The following is a 19146-nucleotide window of genomic DNA, read 5'->3' as shown; positions in this document are numbered from 1 at the left end:
GGGAAGAATGTGTCTTCGGTGGTCTGGAAATGGTTCGGGTTCGTGTCATCTGACACAGAACAAACAGCCTCAAACAGAGGCATGCCGCCGAGTGGGAGAAGCGTTGCACCCTGAGGAGGGAGCAGGACCGCGGGAGCACAAGCGACGCTGTCTTCCTGGCAAAAAATATTTAGAAAAAACATGCACTACTGTTTAATACTGTTGGTTATGTTGTGAATGCACTTGATTTTGTTTACATGCACTTATTTACTGTGCAAAATATGTTATGTTGATGTTAGATCAGATGTTGCACTTTTGAAAATGTGAATGTTAAAGGGTCACATACATTTTATTTCATGCTGTGTTTGTATCAGTGTATTCAGTTAGAAAAGCTTACTGTAAAAAGTTACATTTGCACAGTTGTTTACAATGGAAGGCTACTATTTAATGCCATTTAATGTTATGTTTAATTTAATTTTATATTTAAATGATTCAGGGAAACAAAAGAGTGACCAAATACTTTTTGTATACTACAGGCACCTTTCTACAATGTTCAGGTTTTGTTTGCACTTTATTTTTTATCAACCTACGAGGGAAAATCATCACAAAATAAAATAAAAAATTGTTTTCAACAGCTTCTGTCATCTGCAAAATTTGTGGGGGAAAAAAATCGATTTAAATCGTGAATCGGATTTTTTGTAAAAAAATCGGAGATTTTTTTTTTAGGCCATATCGCCCAGCCCTACTGCTAGGTGTCGCAAACAAACGACAAACTGCTAACAAAGTATCTATTTTAACCCAAACTATGATCTCTCCCTAAACCCTAACCAAGTGTTTGTGCTTAGACCTAACCAAACCTTGACCGCAGAGATGCGGTCACGTCATGAAACACATTTGTACCGTTTTTTTCGAAGGCACAGACAAGCGATGTCATCCTGCCGATAGTGGCGCCAGATCAGAAAGCGCCTCTATGTTTTGTTCCAAAAGGCAGTTATACGTGACTTACAATTTGCTCTAATGTGGAGGAGTTGTTGCTTACAGCCTGAGGCAAAAATATCCATTGTTGATCCAGCATTCAATACTTTCTGTATATTTTCCATTGAGCCTCAATCTAAGATCAACAGTGGCCCGTGTCCTATCACTCAAGCCATTGCTCTCACTATTGCAAACATTGTTATCAAGCATCTTCAATTGTATCTATTCCTCTTTTCATTTAGTTTATACTTACTGCCACTTAAAAATATGTTTTAATATTGACTGTACTGTGGGTCTGAATGTCCTTTGTGTGTCGTAGGTTGTAAGACCTTTTTGAGATATTGCTCTAAACATTTGACGATGTTATATGAATTGGTGTTTATTAGATATGTGAGGAGAAGTCATGGATTAGCAAGTTCCAACTTCCACCCTGGTCTCGTGTTAAATGCCGGTCGGTTGTCATGTAAATATCTGATTACCTTGCTGCAGTAGGTGTAATGTGAATTACCTAAAGCAGGATCACCTGTGTTCTTGCTTTTTAAGAGGCATCTGCACTGTACAGTTGTGACAATGATGAAGGCCACGTGGCCATCAACGTTTTGTCTTGAATTCAGATTTCTCACCGTTGTGAGCGACCCTCCTCTGGCGTCATTGGTCAATATAATAAGCGTGGTGGGTACTCCGCATGTGAGTTTCTCTTTGAGTTTGAGTTATCGTTGGTCTAACACGTACTGAGATAAGCTGGCTGGGTCCAGTCAGTAACCAAACACAAGTCTGCTTCCAGTTTCTCAACAATCCATCATCCAACCTTCTGGTTGCTGTTGTTAATACAGTCCTGAGAGGAATAAAGCTTTATGGGGAACACGGCTGAATTACATGTTTGACAGATTATTCCTGTGCAGAGAGAACATTTAGAAAATATGCTCATATGAAGCTGATTTGGATGTTAAAGTTCAGGCAAAAAATGCTAATGTTTTATAACCCAAGAATGATCCCTGCAGTTCATCAGAAGGCTTTATTGGCTCTGGGGTTTCTGGCTCTGTCTGAATTATTCATTTACATAAAAAAGTCACGAACCATCTAAGAGTTATTACAGATATGCATAAATCATCATATTGAACAATGATTCCACTGTTCACATCTGGGGCATAATGATGGTGATTTTTAAAGATGTAAAACTATTTCTAGCGTATAAAATAAATCAATCAAACTGCAGAGTTCAGCTGTGCAGCATTTGTCAAACCAGACTTTGATGTGAATGAGTTATGAATGATGGAGGTTTGATCTGAAAGTGAAGTTTAGCTTATTTGCCAATACATAAGGTCCAGGACCCCCCAGACGGTATGAAAGAACATTTTAAAAATGCAAATACATGTTTACAAGCCTTTCAGCCCACAATTTTTCATAAATGTGTCTTTTGATGTTCTCTGAAGTTAAAGGCTGGATGACAAAGCACCTGAAAAGGATATGATCGCACCGGCTAAACAGTTATCTTCTCAGCTAAAAGTAAGTCTCTCGCATGTAACTTCTCAGAGGTACTAAGTATGTGTCATTTATTGTAGGCTTCAGATCAAAGTATGTCATAAAGTAGGCCAAAGTTATATGTTAGTGTCTGTATTTTAGTATTGTAAAGCAAATTTTTATAAAATATCAATACTGTAAATTGGTACGAGTTGCTGATCCCACTTGGCGCTGTTGTGGCAACATGGGTATTATACGAATGACAAGTGGAACTGAGAGGACTTAAAACGTTCCATACTTCTTCCGTCTCCCTCACTTGTCCTCCATTCCAAATAAGATCTGCTTCAACATCTTCACACTGGAGATTTCCTCCTTTTTCTCCCTTCCCATTCCTTTTCTCCTCTCACTGTTTCATCTGAAATCCTTGCCCCTCACCTCTCAACGCTTCTATTCTCTCCCTTTCCTAGCTACTCATAATTGTCCTCCTTTTCCCTCACCTCTCCTCCTCCTTCCTTTCCTCTTCTCTTAACTCTTTTCCTCTTTATTTCTCCTCCCTGCCTCCCTCCAACTCATCCACTATCACCTCTCTTTTGCTCAGCTTTCCTCTCCTGCCTCCTCCTCTCTACCTCACTCCTCCTCCTCCTCCTCCTCCTCCTCAACATCCCCCCTACTCCCCCTCTGCCAACTACCCACACAATGTTCCCATTGTTTCCACACTCCCACCAGAGAAAGCAGAGAAACAGGACTTATACTACCCAGAATGCGCACAAACCCTCACGAACACACACCATACACGGGCTTTCATTCTCCAACTGTCTCTTTAACATTATGGGCGAGTGCACACAAACCACGCACACCCTCACACAGTCTCAAACATTTGCTGTGGAGCGGTGGGGCTCGGGACAAGGGCCGGATTGAGAGCTGGTGTTGAGTCATGTGTGACTGCGGCCGTGACGGGCTGATTCACGGCTCGTCAGTGGATGATACCTCTCCGACCACTCGAGCACTTCCATCTCAGCTCACGGGGCCCCAAACTGGCACACGCTTGTTAAATGTGATGACGAGGACTAAAATAAAATAGAATGAGATCAGTGTTCTGAATGAGACCATATTTGACTGGAATAAAACATGAATTGACTCACAAACAAGACCAACTAGACCAGTGATTCTTAACCATAGGGTTATGATGATTGGGCCGCGAGCGCCACCTAGAGGGCCGCGAAAAACTTTCAGTTTTGCACCTGTGGGCCGCGAGGGCCGCGGGACCGCATAGGTTATCAATTGAAGACACCAGAGATATTACTGTTGTCCATGAGACGCTCAGTTACAATATATCTTCCCACCACCTGGTGGCGGTAATGCGTCAGTCAGTTGTTTAACAAGCTGCAATAAGCAGAAGAAGACACTCAGCTAGCCGCTAGCCTGTAGCGAAAGTTATGGATAAGTTATTAAAAAGAAAAAATGAAGACGACAGTGGTGCCATACCCCCCAAAAGTCTAAATGTGTGCGCAAGTACAACCCTGACTTTCTTAAGTACGGCTTTGTGAACGGAGGCAACGAGGCAGAGCCGAGTGCTCAGTGTGTGGAATGTGAGCTAATGCTATCAAACGAAGCACTGAAGCCTTCAGAAATAAAGCGACACCAAGCGACGAAACATCCAACGCTCGTGGGAAAGCCTGTTGGGCTTCTTGTTGTGTATGCAGGTTTACATACACATGATAATAAATGTCTTTGTGATCATCACATTGTATCATCTCATTTATTTAACAAGGGTTTTGCCTGTTCAACACCGGCATCCTCGATCCCCTCCCCTTCCGTTCCTACGGCTTGTTTGCGCAAATACGTCACAAAACATGTCCGTGTTTGGTATCCCAGCATGCCCAAAATCCTCATCTTTGTAAATAAATCATCGATTTTCTTTCATTTCTTATGTTCCTCCACAAAAGGAGCCCACACACACACTGTCCAAAGTCGCCATAACCGCTGCAAGTTGTATCTTGCAGCATTTAGACGGAAAAAGACACATTACAGACCCGACAACGTGCTAGCGGATGTTACCATGGAGCTACTGCCTTCAGAAAACGCTAGTACTTATAGTACAAACCTTATCCTCCTCTTCCGTAAGCCGTCAACCAACATTTGCGTAACTGAGCTATTCTCAGTCTCGTTTGTGCGCTCGGTCGCAGCCATTAAGCACAGCAAGTCTGCTACTCACACACCATGTCTTTGACCATATATACATACTTTTTGCAATTTGCAAAGGCTAAAAATAAAAGGAAAATAATATAATATCAAAATATAAAGGGAGAAACACCTTTAGTGTGTCAGAATATCATGTGGTTACCATGTGTCCATTTGGGTCTCCAAATGTCCTTTTAGAGCTCCGCCTGGATCTCTTCATGGAAGAAACTCTGTAGAATGGTCATACTTTGTCCAATCTTCTTCAAATTTGAGGCAGTTGTTCACTGATAGTGTAGTTACAGCCCTATACTGTCCTTTACCTGTACAGATACAGCCACCGGCAGTTATTTATACTGAAAGATACTTTTTTATTTTATGCGGACAAAAATCTTACATTTTTACTGACTCCAAAGGCCCACTGCTCTGTTTCTGTATGACCTACAGGTTGTCTGACACTTTTGATGCATATAGTCAGAGTGTGCCCCGGGACACTTTGTACTTGAAAAGTTGGGCCCCGAGGTCAAAAAGGTTAAGAACCCCTGAACTAGACCACAATTTACTTGATTCGAGAGAGTCTTGTACTACAAGCTGGGTGGGGGCTGCGTCTGAAATCATTCATTCATTCAATACTCTTAAAGTGATTCTTCATTTTAGACACTACTTGGGTCAATCTGCGTCGTTAATTGCTTCATTGCTTTTGCGCAATTAAAACGTGCCAGATCAAGATCGGCTGGTGGGGCAACCGTAATAAATGCTGATGTGCATTTTTGTAAATTCATACATATCTTACGCTATTTTATTGAGTCGCCTCTCAGCGAAATTCTCGAAGTGAATCTGAGTTCCGATGCAGCGCATCCTGTCTGTCTGGAGCTTTTATTGTGAAAGGGCAAGATGGAATTGCCGTGCCAATTGTCAATGTCTCTGCAATAAATATACTTTCCCAAATGAATAAGTACAAAGTATAAACAGTAAAACAATGTTGTGATGCTCTGCTCACATTAAATAAATAATTTTCCGGTCTGTCTGCCATTTTTCATTAAGCCGTGCATGATGGTCTAGTGCCTGGTTAGTGACCATCGTTGTCCACTGCTTTTCACGATGCATAGGCCTACTGTCAGTCGGCTATACCGGGTATAGTAATTCTCACGTTACATTCAGACTGAACTCACCATAGAGTCCACTATACATGGAGCAGTGAGTCCTTTCAGATGCTACGTTTGACCTGACTCAGCATGATTCGAAGATAATTAGAGGAATCCATCGAGAATATTTACGCAGAAACGGCAACTAAATCAAGAAGAAAACATATTTGAACTTGACAGCTTGTTGTGCACTTCAAGTGATGATACTAGGGAAGCCACGCTGCCGGAGGTTGAGTGGCATTTCTTCCACAGGGAGAAGCAGTTAACGTGCTAAATTACACACAGCTCCGTAGAGATGGGCTGAGTGGCTTTCACATTGGCTTCTGGTTTGTCTGAAAGCAATATTTTATTTCTAGATAAAGGCCAGAATCATAAATAACTTCTAAAAATGCCTTTTAAATTTGCCTATAAATTCTTCCAGGGATCATAGCTTGGGAAAGCCTAGTGACAACCGAAATCCAACTCATGGGTTATTATCTGTGGGGCAGCAGTGTGTATAGCACAACCATTCATATTGTACATGTCCATCTAATAAGCTGCTTTGCTTAACGGTATTTCTGCTAAGATCTGTTCCACATGTTACGCTAAAGCAGCTAAATGGCAGGAACAGGAAAGAAAAAAACAAAACATACAAGCATGACATCAATCCTTGAAAAGCCCTCAGTTTAGATGTGAAGTGGTGTACATACAGCGTATGGCGCTCTGAACTGCAAACACGCAGTACAATCTGTAGTTCCAACACTTACTCTGATACAGAAAGATATTGTACGAGACATTAATGCATTTACAGTTGTATTGGTTTTAATACGATAACAAAACATCTCCAGATATTAAGCAATGCCTGCCTCACGAGAGACAGCCTCCACCATGTGTGTTAGGTCTCTCTGTAGTTTATTGTTGGGTGTGTTCAGTCATCCTCTTATGAAATCACACTATTTGGAGACAGATTCCACGGATGACATCACCCGCAGCTCAGATGCAATATGGGATTGCGTCAGTGCGGTCTGCAGGGATTTCAGCATTCTTCGAATTCATCGCTGAGTTCTCTGAAGTGATCAAATGATTATTACTTCAATCTTCCATGCAAAGACTGTGAAACAATGACACGGGTGGGAAGAAACACAGGGCGATCTGTATAGGCATTTGGAAAGTGACATTCTGTATTCCTATTGTTTGGGCTCCATTTCAGCACGTTGCATTTTGAATCAACCAATGATTACAAGGTTTAAGTGCTGGGCCTTCATTCCCATGTTGAGTGACTTGTGGCCCTTTTAAACATGGAACAAAGCAGCAGCAGGAGAGTTGTTTCAAACACACAGACAAAGACAGCCAAGGAGTTTCTATGGCCAAGCAGTGGAATGTTCTTGACCGGCCAAGCCAGCCACCTGACCTCAGTCCAACTGTACATGTGTCACTGAAGACCATGGCTGAAGGCCGAGAGCAAGCTTTTCTTTATTATACTTTGAAAACAATAGTTACTGAGTGCTTCAAAAGAGAACACGGTTGAACCAGTCAACTTGCTGGTTACAGTCTGTCCGAAATCTCATATCCTCCTCATTTTATCCTATCAGACATTTGTGGGAAATTGTCATAATTGGCAAATCCATTCTTGAGTTATGGCCAAAAATGTGTTTTTTGAAGTGACAGCGACCTTGACCTCTGACCACCGAGTCTGCGCTGGCACGGTGATTTACAGAACCTTCTGTCGGAGTTAGAGTAATATCTTTCAGATCAAAAATAATTTCCTCATTCTTGCAGATTTTGGTTCCTCTTTCTGTTTTTTCCATGACTAACCCTCATTGCCCTCACACACACACACACAGCAAAGAATTGAGACGGGATGAAGAGGGATGAATTAATGTGATTCATGTCTCCACAAAGGCCATCGCATGTGTCTTTCACAAGTCGACGCGGCCCGGTGCCCGCCAGCACGAGCCTCTGAAATTGCATCATTGTGCCCTCGAGATGTTGAGCGTCACGGTCCGCCCGGATCGTGGCGTGACCGACAGCCGATTAGAACTGACCAATATCCGCACCCTAACACTCTGACCAATATCCAACTGTCTAGCTTGCATGGGAATGCAAAATCGGTGTATTTATCTGCTTCTCAGTATGTGACAATTTAGAGTGCAGGACATATTTTGTAATACAGTCATCGTTCCGTCTCAAGATACAATGTGAGTCGCCTACATTTCCCAGTGAGCACACTTTGTGGTAAACTTAGCTCTGGGTGAGTATCTGGCAGCTCCCACTATGATGACAGCGCAGCAGTGTGTACAGTAAGCATGAGTGTGCGGGGGGGAAATGGTTCTTGACAGGTACGCTGAGACCTTAGAAACAAACTTGTGTACCACTACTAGCCTGTGGGCAAGCAGGTATGTGCATGCCTGCCTTTCTCTCATGGGGTCTCTGTTTGACTTTGTCTCATCATCTTTTTATATTTTTCTAGTGTTCGTCTTCATTTCCCCCCCGAGTCATCTGGATATGTTAAATACCCTGAAGGTAGCCTGGCGTCACTGCCAGGGCGTCAAAAAAACGAGCTTGGGCAGTGCCCGACGGAGTCTTGATACCGAGCACAAGGCGCCCCGTAGCATCTGATTGAGACGCACCGGGCTTTCAACTAACTCCAATGTAAACCCATCCGGGTCATTATTAGACACTCAGAATAATGGACATAAAAAGCGTTTCAAACGTTTAAACGTTTAAAAAGCAAGACAGTCCGCTGGTGGGTGGTAGTGGTTGAGCCGTTATGTCACATGACGTTATGTAAAAAATTAATTCCCGTCGTCACAGGAAATTAGGCTTAGGAAGTAAAACCACCAGACGAATGACTAACGAGTCACGTGACTGACCTGAACAAATAAGACAGTGTTGACTTTTTGTTTCACATGGGACACAATGGCAGTGACGGCTTCAAACTGACAAGTATGGCTTCCTGTGAAAACCACAGTTTTAGCTGGTAAAAGGACGAAATAACAGATGAGTTTGAAGAAAACATTTACATCTCCTTTTTAATAAGCAGAAGCAGCAGCAAGTCTCTGATGGCCAGGATGCTCTCTAGTACTTGGAAGCCACTCTGCTCACCCACAGAGCCATATTTTAGTAGATACTTGACTGAACGTCTCAGCACTATACACACATTAATGCAAGTATTTCACTTTCTAATCCACAACAATGTCCGCTCTGATCTGATATTCAAACCCAATGTGAATTATTAAAAACAAAGACCGCCACGCATTAGTTGCCGCTGACCACCCAGAGCTATTTGACACCACAGAACATTTTGCAATATTGTAAACAAAAAGTGTCAAGCATGAGTGGGACACACTCGGAACTTCGAAGTAGGTTTTTAGCATCACTGTTCTTACTGTTTTTGAATGCAGCTGATGTGTTTCCCCAACAAGTCCCCATGTCACCGCAGACCCCAAAGGCGTGATCAGGACCAGAGCTTTGGGTGCAACCGCAAGTGTTGATCGCTGTCTCGATCGTAATCAGCGGTTGAAGAAGAAGTGGCAGTCTGACCACAGAGTCACACACAAGCTGGAGGAGAAACTGACGAAGAAACATCTGCAACCTCCTTCCCACAATTCCCATAACAAAGGTGCTTAATGGGCTTAATAGATTAGAAGGCAATGGTTGCACTGAGAAGCGCCACAACAACATGTATAAGGACGCTCATCAAATCCGTCTAACTAGTCTCTGGATCTTGAATATTCTTTTAGCTGTTGGAACTCTCATTCTCTCAAATCATTTCCTTGCTCACACGACCTGGAGGGGAATTTCCTTCCCGCCACAGTGGCTCAAAAACAAATGGTGACTCTTGTTACCTGCATGAATGTGGAAACAATCTGGACGTTGGGAGAAAGAATGGGTGGAATGCAGGTCCGTGGACGAGGAGGAGGGGGAGGAGGGATCGTGCCTTTGGTAATCACAACACAGATGTTTTAAGGACCCTCTCTTTTTGACGGATGTCAGAGCTCATGCGGGGAAACATAAAACAGTCATCTTTGCAGGGGACGGGGACGGGGGGTTGTTTAGTTTGAACGAGAAGGTCAGATGTCAGAAGCATCAGCTTATCCCCGTTTTTAAAGCTTTTCAGCATCTCACAAGTTGCGGAACGACTTTCGGATGAGTGGGTTTTTGCAATCCTGTCAAATCGATCGACCGGGACTAATAGCCGGCGCTGCCTCCCTGGTTACTAAGGAAACCACTGAGCTCCCGAGAACCATCCCGTCCCCATATTTTGAGGGCTGGTGTGTCACATCCAGGGTGACATAGTATGATTAACCAGTGAGAGGTCTTCAGGAGGAGGACAGGAGCTTAACCTTTCTCAAGCCATTATCTCTTGCAGATTACTCTCTATGCAAAGGCATTCAGAAAAAAGAAACTTTTTTATTTTCATTTGTCTTGCTATCTGAAAGCTGTTCCAAACTAAAAAGAAAGGTAAAAGGTAATGTTGTTAGCTTATTTTGCTTATTTTGCTAAGAGAATTGAAGCTTATTTGTCACGTGTCCGAAACCCATCCATCTAAAGAACGTTTGATGACTCCACATTCTCTTTAAATCGCACAAGATGTTCTTCTCTTTTCTTTTTTTCAACCAAGAATGACCAAATTGAGATCCGCAAGCAACAGAACTGGCCTCGGTTCAATAAACAAATAGGTCAGGACACTAGAGTGCTGCAGCCCTATTTCTGAGCAATTTAGCGATAACAAGTAATAATTATTCCTCATGTCCAAAGGCCAAATTGTCTTATTTTCAGCATAGGGCTGGAAATGCTGAAGACCCTTTGCTCTAGTGGCCTTATCTCACCTCCTGACTGCTGTTGGATGTGTCACCGGCTGGTTTAAAGTCAGCATATACAGGAGATTCCTCAGAGGGTGAAAGTTCAAAAAAGTTCCCATATTTTTACCAGGAAAGTATCGCAAAGTATTAAGTCAACAAATGTGACTTGGAGAATGTGGGTTCCATAATTAAAAACAGCTTCAAAGCCGATCTACAGAAGTGTGAATGCTTCTCACCCTCCACTTTACCATCAAAGACCCCCTGAGGTCTGTGGCGGTGGGTGGGAGGTAAACAGTCTTCTCACCATCTCTTGGGAATACACAAATAAACACACTCACAGACACACACTAACGCGAACCATTTGAGCCTCAGATCAGCCTTAATTGGGTTCCATCAAAGGGCAAGGACAGCATGCAGGGAGCATATGGCCGCTTTAGTTTTTGTTTTTTTTACAGTCAGTTAAGAAAACCTAATGAATTAGAAACATTGCTGCATGGGTGTGTGTTCTAATGTAGGTGAAAAGGAAAAGCTATAGGACCACCAAATATATGGAGATAAAGACCGTCCAGAGAAAATTTAGCATGATCCACCAATTAGTTTTTCATAAAAGCGGGAGCAAATGAAAGCTCATGACCTAAATGTACAGAGGCCTTCTCTTATCTCGCTACTAAACGCTGATGGAACTGGAGGGAAAAGGTCAAGGAGTCACCAAAAGTATTCAAATCCGTCCTCTGAACGTGACAAATGAACACAAACTGCATGTTAATCATTTGTTATGTTCTAACAGACTACGTCGCTGGCCGAGTCATGATGCTGACCGGCTCTGAATGAAATGTCAAGAGTCGCACGAGAAGTTAAACAATCATCCTCTGGGGACACAGATACAGAGTTTCACAGCAGCCTGGCCGGCAGTTATTGAGATATTCTGCTTTGGGACAAAATGTTGGGACAGCTTCATCGACTATTACTTGTTGGGCAAAAAAAAAAATGTGTTAAAGATGCCGATCTTCAGTTAAGAGTCTAAGCTTTAGTGGCCTCTGAATGTGCTTCATTATCCAGGATGCACAGCTTCGATTTCATTTCACACCCTGCACTCTGCAGCAATGCACATTCCTGTAAATGCTCTGCTGATAATCCTCTTCATATGTACCATGTGTGAATGAATAAATACTATATGCAGGACATTCTGTGACTCTACTCCTGCAAGAACAACAGGAAGCACCCGGCCAGAGAAGGCAGGAATGATCAGTAATGGTAGTCGTTGAAATATTAACATTCTGACGATATGATGTCTTGATATAATCTGTCACTGCAGAAGAATGAGCACACAACACACATTGTTCACCTCCATCCTGGTGGCAGGTGAGGCGGGTTAACGTTGCCTGTCTGCTTGAGAGTCAGACCTTTAGTGGCAGGACCGAAACCCTGAATCACATTTTGCCATCTTTTGACAGAGTTCAGCGAGAAGTGAAGTCAATGCAGTTCATGAAAGTGTTGTTGTGTTACGAGGCCAGAGCACAGCGCGGTGCATCGACTCCTGCCGGTGGTAGACAGCATCAAGGCGTATACTTTGGGAAGATGCCAACGCCCGCAAGAAATTAAGGACCATCAGTCCGCTGCTGGCCTCTTCATCATGTTTGAGCAATTACCTACACCTACACGTGCTGACGTGCAGTTCCTGTTGGAGAACTACTGGTGCTGGTTTGTGGATAACTCTTTTTTTTTCGGAATGGGGTTACGGAGAGATGAAAACGTTCAATGAAGAAAACACACACACAAACAAAAAAATTCCAAACGCATTCTCTTAACATCAGATCAGCGTGGAAAATCCAAACAGATGTCCGAACTTGTTTTTTTCATTTCTTTTTTTTTATCCGCTCACTCCCTTCTACAAATATTCTTCAATAAAGGCGCCCAGCTCTGGCGCAATCAAGTCCTTCTTTCCAGACGCGCGCACAACCGAGCGTCTCCCCGTCGATATAACGGTGCACACGGCGCATTTTCAGTCATCTCCTCATGCCATCGAAGCCTTTTTTTTATCTCAACCGATCGCTTTCTAGCCGCGTCTACGTGGCAGGTATACTTTTGATTATGTAAAGATGCCCACACGTCCGTGCGTGCGTGAGAAGACGCGCTTCAAGTGCCAGATAAAAAAGAAAAAACGTTTTTTGCTAATTTATAAAGATTCGTTCAATGAGGATTATGCGGTGAAATACTTACTGTGTCTTCCTTTCCAATGTTCCTTGAGGTCCAACTCAAGTTTGATTTAGTGTTGCCTGAAAGTCCTGCCCAACAGACAACTCCGAGAGAGACTGCGCAACTCTTGTGTCAAAGTCGCAGCGGTGCAATAAAAGACTCCAAATCCAAAATGCAGCCAGGTAACCCTTTCATTTTATGTCCGTGCAGAAAATACCTCTTCCGATGTGCTTTTTTGTTGTTGTTTTCCTCCGTGTATCCCTGTTTTTCCAACTTGTTTTATTGATTCGTTCCCAGATGAAGTCGCCTTGATGCTCTCTGCTGCGTCTCCGTGCCTCTCTGCGCTGGCTCGGTGGGTCCGCCAAGCTCAAGCTCTCTCTCTCTCTCTCTCTCTCTCTCTCTCTCTCTCTCTCTCTCTCTCTCTCTCTCTCTCTCTCTCTCTCTCTCTCTCTCTCTCTCTCTCTCTCTCTCTCTCTCTCTCTCTGACCGACTGCCACACACACTCTATAGTAGAAGACCTTTGTCTGCACGTGACGTCACTCTCTCACTCACATGCACACAAACACACAGCAAGTAATACTAATGAATGAAGAGTGGCATTGAAATTTGCTGGACATCTTATTTTGCTCCTAGAAAGCTTTTTTTTCAAAAGATGTTACAGCATTTCACAGCAAACTAATAATAAAAAACACCAGATGCTTTCCTGAAACTGGTGGATTTTTAAGTTCCCAACATAGAAGACAGGTGAAACTTACAAGTGCATTTAGTCCACCCATTCATGTTTCCTCCCACTCATCATAGGAAATAAATGACATCTCATGATGTATATGCCCTCTTTCCCCGAGACATTTCTTGAGGCATTTGTAGTCGACAGTTGTTCTTTTTCCCCTCAGTGCCTAATTGGAAACACATTTCTTTTTTCAGCAACTTGTTAAGAGAGAGACAGGAAGAGAGAGAGAGAGAGAGGGGTGGAGTGAAGCAGAGTAAAAAAAAGAGAGAGCGACCCCACACTGAGGGATTCAAAGACATATTGTATTCCTCATTTGTTACGTAAAACAAGTACGCTTGTCACGGAACTGGTGCAAGTTAAGTATGACGTTATGTAACAGAAGTAAGGTAAAATACTTCATTACGTTGACTTGATTTCACACGGGACACAAACAGCGGTCACCTGGTTGAAAGTCCTGTGTTTGTTTGACCCGTCCATCATACGCAGTCTTTCTCTCTGTTCATACTACATCAGTTGGTCTGATGGGTTTACATTGTAGTCAGTTGAAAGCCTCCTAAAAGGACCCTCAGTAGCTCGGTATCAGAGGCCTCAGGGGCACTGACCAAGCGGCGAGTTGGATTGGTGGGTGTTCAACGCAGAGTCTGACATGTAAAGTGCTGATGATCTAAAAATCACTCACATCTCTATTACAACCATAGAATTTAGCCAGACTTCAGTATCTGGTTTCTCTGCCACCCACACTGATATTCATAGGGGCTGATTCCCACGCAACCTCGTGGTTCGTCTTCACTTGTAGAGGCGGGCGGACTCCAAAACAGGACAGGAATGAGAGGAACCACACAGAAAACCAGCATTGGGGAAATCTGTTTGCTTTGAGTTTGTCCAAAATACTTTCACAACCGCCATGATGCATTTGTGCTCTTGTTGTGATAGAAGCTCCTCTATTTCACAGGAGTCTGACAGACCAAATTTAAACCGTGGTGTCCCACAATGGAAAGCAAACATCTACCGGTTGGCCAAAGGAGAATCCCACCTACTGTACGAAGGGGAGACTCAGGCTTACATGGCCGCTGGCAGACGGCTGTTTGTTTGTATATATGCTACTTGTTAATGATCTACTTTGAAGATCTTATCGTGTGACTTCAACCAAAACATACTTTTAAGCAACCACTTTCCAGGCACAGCCACTTACCATATTAGAGATCACTACATCACCTTTTTGATATAATATCTCTGCCATGTGCATCTCCTGTTGCCTTTTTCATGTCGCTATGATGCACAAAGTGTTCGTTGTAGAATTTTTTTGACACAAATGCGAGACTTTTGTCATGTCACTTGTGCCCGTCAAAATATCTGTGCGGGAGGGTAAAAGCTCAGAGGGTTATCGGCAAGGTCCTTGCACGTGGTTCCCGTCACAGTTTTTTCAGCCTTGGTGAGGTTTGGACCATATCTTTTGTTGTAACTGAGCTAGGATTGGGTCAATACTGTGCTGTAGGTCAATTGTGGCGACACACTGGAGCCAATTAGACAAACTAGAAGACATGGCATCAGTGGTTCTACTCAATCGCCAGGTACAACACTTACTTGACACAGCCTACTGTTTGCTAACTAGCAGTTGTGTCCTGGCCATCTGGCCTACAGTTACAAATCCCAGTTGGCCACCGCATCAGTGGGCAGTCTGTCTCCTGTTATGCCCATTCAAGTTAGCGTAGGGCTGAACCGTGCACATTTGGAATCAACCCTCACCCATGATTGGCTGTGGTTTCAGAGCCTGCAGAGGACACGCCCCCCAGCATTTCTAAGCAGAGGTTTTTTTTCACGATGTTGAAACCAAATTTTATATACTACCAATTTTTCAATCATTCCAATTGTCGAGAAGAGTTGACCTCACGAGAGCTTCCTCGAAAACATGCATACACGATCAGGGGAAGGTCAGGATATAAAAAGCATAAAGCATATACTCAGAAATCAATAGTTAAAGTGTAATCGAAAGATAAAGTGTATGATCGTTACATAACAAATATTTAATACATAGAGTGATTTAACAAATGTAAACCTGATAATAATAATAAGTGTATCTGAGTATAGTGCAGTCTGAGTGTAGAAAGTACGGAGAAAGAGGAAGTAAGCAGGGTGTTTGCTTCAAGGGATGGGGAAATAATGATGGTTGAGAAGAAAAGACACAAAGCACAATAATGATGAAGGATGAGATCAATAATCATTTTATAAGCAAATGTGTACTAAGTAAAGTGATTAACAACTGTAACTGATTATAAAAACTGTAACTGTGATTAGGATAACTAATCTGTGTTAGAAATGTGTGAGTGTAGGAAAAGGTGAAGTGCAACAGATGTTGAACACCCAGACACGCGCAGAGCAATTACCTCTCCCCACTGCTCGCGCCTAACAACTGGACAACGGAGAAGACGCAGCAGCCCTAGAAAGACTTTGTACTGAGTTTTGAAGACTGTTGAACGGACTCTGCTGCGGAGCAGGAGGACTGAGGGTCCGGCCAGACCTTCGCTCCTAACGCCTCCAAAAGAACCTTTTCATCGCACCTTTGAAGATCCAGCTCCAACCGAGCCGTCTCGGCATCTAAAACTAATGAGTATAATCGAAGAAGAAAATTAAAGTAACGAATCAAGTGTAGTGACATTTTATGTGAGCTGTAGCTTAACCCTTGCAAACTAACTAAATATAACCTGCAATAAATATCTAATCTGCATTTAAAGTAAATTTCTCAAGTGCATTTATTTGCTCAAGTAGTAAAAAGTTCCTCGTGGCAGTAAAAAGTTAAATCCATTGTATGTCTAACAACTGAGTTCTGAAAGGTTATCCTAGAGACCGAATCCACTTAACAATCCCTTACGGTTTTAGAAAGAAGTAATCCTAGCCGTTAAAACCTAACCTGGCATTTACCAAGAGCACGGATCCATAAGAGGGAAGCTGCCATAACCGACGCGACTGGTGGGAGCGCCCGGGGTCAGGACTGGTCTCTCGGCCGAGAGCGATCAGACCGGAGGAAGCAGGGTAGACGTTGGGAGTAACGGCAGTTAGAAGAGCCAGGCGAGTTCCCTCGCCAGAACACCAGCTCGACAATCTTTTAATAGAGAGCTGAGTCAGTAAGTAGCCCCGTATCGGGCCAGAAGTATCCCAGGATCTAACACAATTTAGCTGGGTGATTAATAACACATTTATTTTTGTGGTGTGACAAACTCAGAAAACATTAATTTTTGCTTCACCAGGTAGTTTAAGTAAGCACAATCCACAAATCTTGTTTTTAATTGGTCACACCCCCAGGCTTGTGCTCCATCTGGTAGTATTTACTGAAGTGTTCGTATAAACAAACCAACTTAAGTGTAGGAAGGGAAGGGAAGACCAGAGACTACACAACTGTGTATCTCCGGGCTTGCATTCTGATCACTTTTCCTGTTTTTTACTTGGACATTTTTTTCTGCATCTAACCATCAAATGATATGCAGTAAAATAAATAGTGCTATAGAAAGCAAACGCATAATACAACATTTGTATGTTAATCAGGAGTCTGTTTAGGGAAATTCACGTACCATTTGTTCAGCATTTGCCCAGTTGCTCTTTGATGAGGATGTTATATAGTAAGAAAGAAAAACTTTTCAAAATCAGTTTGGAAACTGTTAAAAAAAATTGTCAAAACTAGTAAATATCCGGCCTGGGTGTTTTCTCTGCACCCTAACTACCTGCAAGGTTGTTTGAAGTAGTTTTTTTAAAGATATTTTACACAGAAAGGCAAAAAAAAAAATACCTGCAAAACGAATGATATTTCAATCCGACGTTTGTGTTTAGTGCTAATTAGCACATTAGCATGCTAACATGCTAAACTAATAGTATACCCGCTTCACATCAGCCTGTTAGTATTGTGAGCATGTTAGCATGCTTGCATTAGCATTGAGCTAAGTACAGCCTCACTCGAGTGGCCAGTCTGTTTTATTAAATATGACAAATTAAAAAGAATATATATTGTAATTTGGCGGAGCTGTTCAACACTGTAAGCCGCTGGGAGAGAAATGTTGTATTTGCCTGGAGCAAACTCCATGTTTGTGTCCATGTGACATTTAGTCATGTAGATAAGGGAGGCTTGAAGCTTTGAATTTGTGTATTTAAGCAAACAAAGGACCTCTTCTTGATCACGGACTGCAGTGCCACAACCCCAGCTCTGTCTCGCAATACAAAACTCCTTCTAGATCTTTCAGCGTTTTCAAAGGAGGTAAGGATCAGCCCGACAGACAATCGCCGCCACGTCAGTGGTGAGAGAGGATCAGACGATCGGAGGTTTGAATTCGATAGAGGTTTTGGACGTATGACAGCTAGAGAGAAGGGAGAAGGAGGCACAGGGCTTTTTCGAAAGCACAGCTCAATTTCAGCAGTGGAGCCAGAGAGTGAAAGGGGCCGAGGGGTTAGGTCGGGTGAGATAGAGGAAATGGAAGAAAAAAGTAGAAAGGGGGTGGGGGGTGGGGAGAAAAGGCTACATAAACAGCCTGGGAGCAGGGAGACGAATTACATCACAAAATAAACAAAACTCTTAGCGAGGTGCGTGAAAAGAGGTGATTATGAGATCTTGTTGATGTAGATATAAGCTTGGATACGAAAGAACAAAACCTCCATATGCATGCAACACGACAATGATGAGAAAGAAAGTCACGGACCGAAATTAACTACGGTCTATTGCTCAATGCGCAGTTTCCGCAGAACTTTATTGTTCTTCATTCATTTTGGTGCTAAGCAACAAAATGGATAGTTTACAAGTGTTGACAGAGAGGACTCCCTGTCCATAGGAGGAGACTTTGCCCCTTTTTATTGATGAATAAAAGTATATCAAAAATGTTTGAAACCCCTTTTTGCCAAATGTAGTAAACCTCTCTGAACTTCGACCTTTCCTCTCTTCTTCCTCACGTTGCTCCTCTGGCTCAGAGACTTTATTTTGTCACCGTTACTATCCGACGGTCTCAGATTACGCGGACCGGATGCACACGATGACAGTAAGACTGACTTTGTCACAGTGCCTGCGTGTGTTCCAGTCAGCATCGCTCTCAGTTGTTGGTCAGAGCGGGGAAGACCTATGAGATGGAGATGACAGATTAGCCATGGTGACCTGCTTTGTCTCAGCTGGTGACGCAGGCTAATGGGCTTCTAGTGATGAAGTATCCTTTTTGTAATGGACTCTTGTGTACTGGTATACAGCCTCCCCTGCAATCACTGGGTCTGAAAAGGACACTGTTGACATCATTGCCAGGCTGTCATTGTGAAAAAAAGGAATTTCGCAACGTCCGGTTGAGTTGAGTCAGATTCAAATATAATGTTAATGTAGCCAAGACTTATGTTGCGCCTATTATAATACTGATACAATAATCACACAGGGCTCCGTAGTCTGCACCAAGATGGCAACAACTTTATTTATTTTTCACACACGTGCGGAGAACCTTTTTTTTTCTCTCCCTCTACTTCCGTTTTAGCCTTCACAATAAAAGCCCAAGACACATACACTGGAACACTGTTTCCAAGAGAGCTCTTAAGGTAACTCATAGCCTTCACTTAGCCACTCAACATGACAGCTTAATAAGATGTTTGGCAGTTACGCAGCTAGCTTTTCACTGTCCAACAGCGTGATGCTATGTGAGGATAATTTATATAATTCATTAACATACGAAACATACAATCTATA

At 42.8% G+C, this 19146-nt stretch overlaps 1 protein-coding gene across 1 annotated transcript in view; it reads right to left on the bottom strand.

The window, feature by feature from the left end:
• The window catches only part of lpar1 (lysophosphatidic acid receptor 1), a 34024-nt gene extending 20935 nt beyond the window's left edge, over positions 1-13089 (bottom strand). The window contains exon 1 of the mRNA XM_079290157.1: positions 12743-13089. The gene's annotated coding sequence lies outside the window, so the exon portion shown is untranslated. The remainder of the gene's footprint in view (positions 1-12742) is intronic.
• Positions 13090-19146: the final 6057 nt, after the last annotated feature.

The sequence above is a fragment of the Melanostigma gelatinosum genome, assembly GCF_949748355.1.
Source record: "Melanostigma gelatinosum genome assembly, chromosome: 18".
Lineage (NCBI taxonomy): Eukaryota > Metazoa > Chordata > Actinopteri > Perciformes > Zoarcidae > Melanostigma > Melanostigma gelatinosum.
This window is presented reverse-complemented; position numbering and strand designations above follow the sequence as displayed.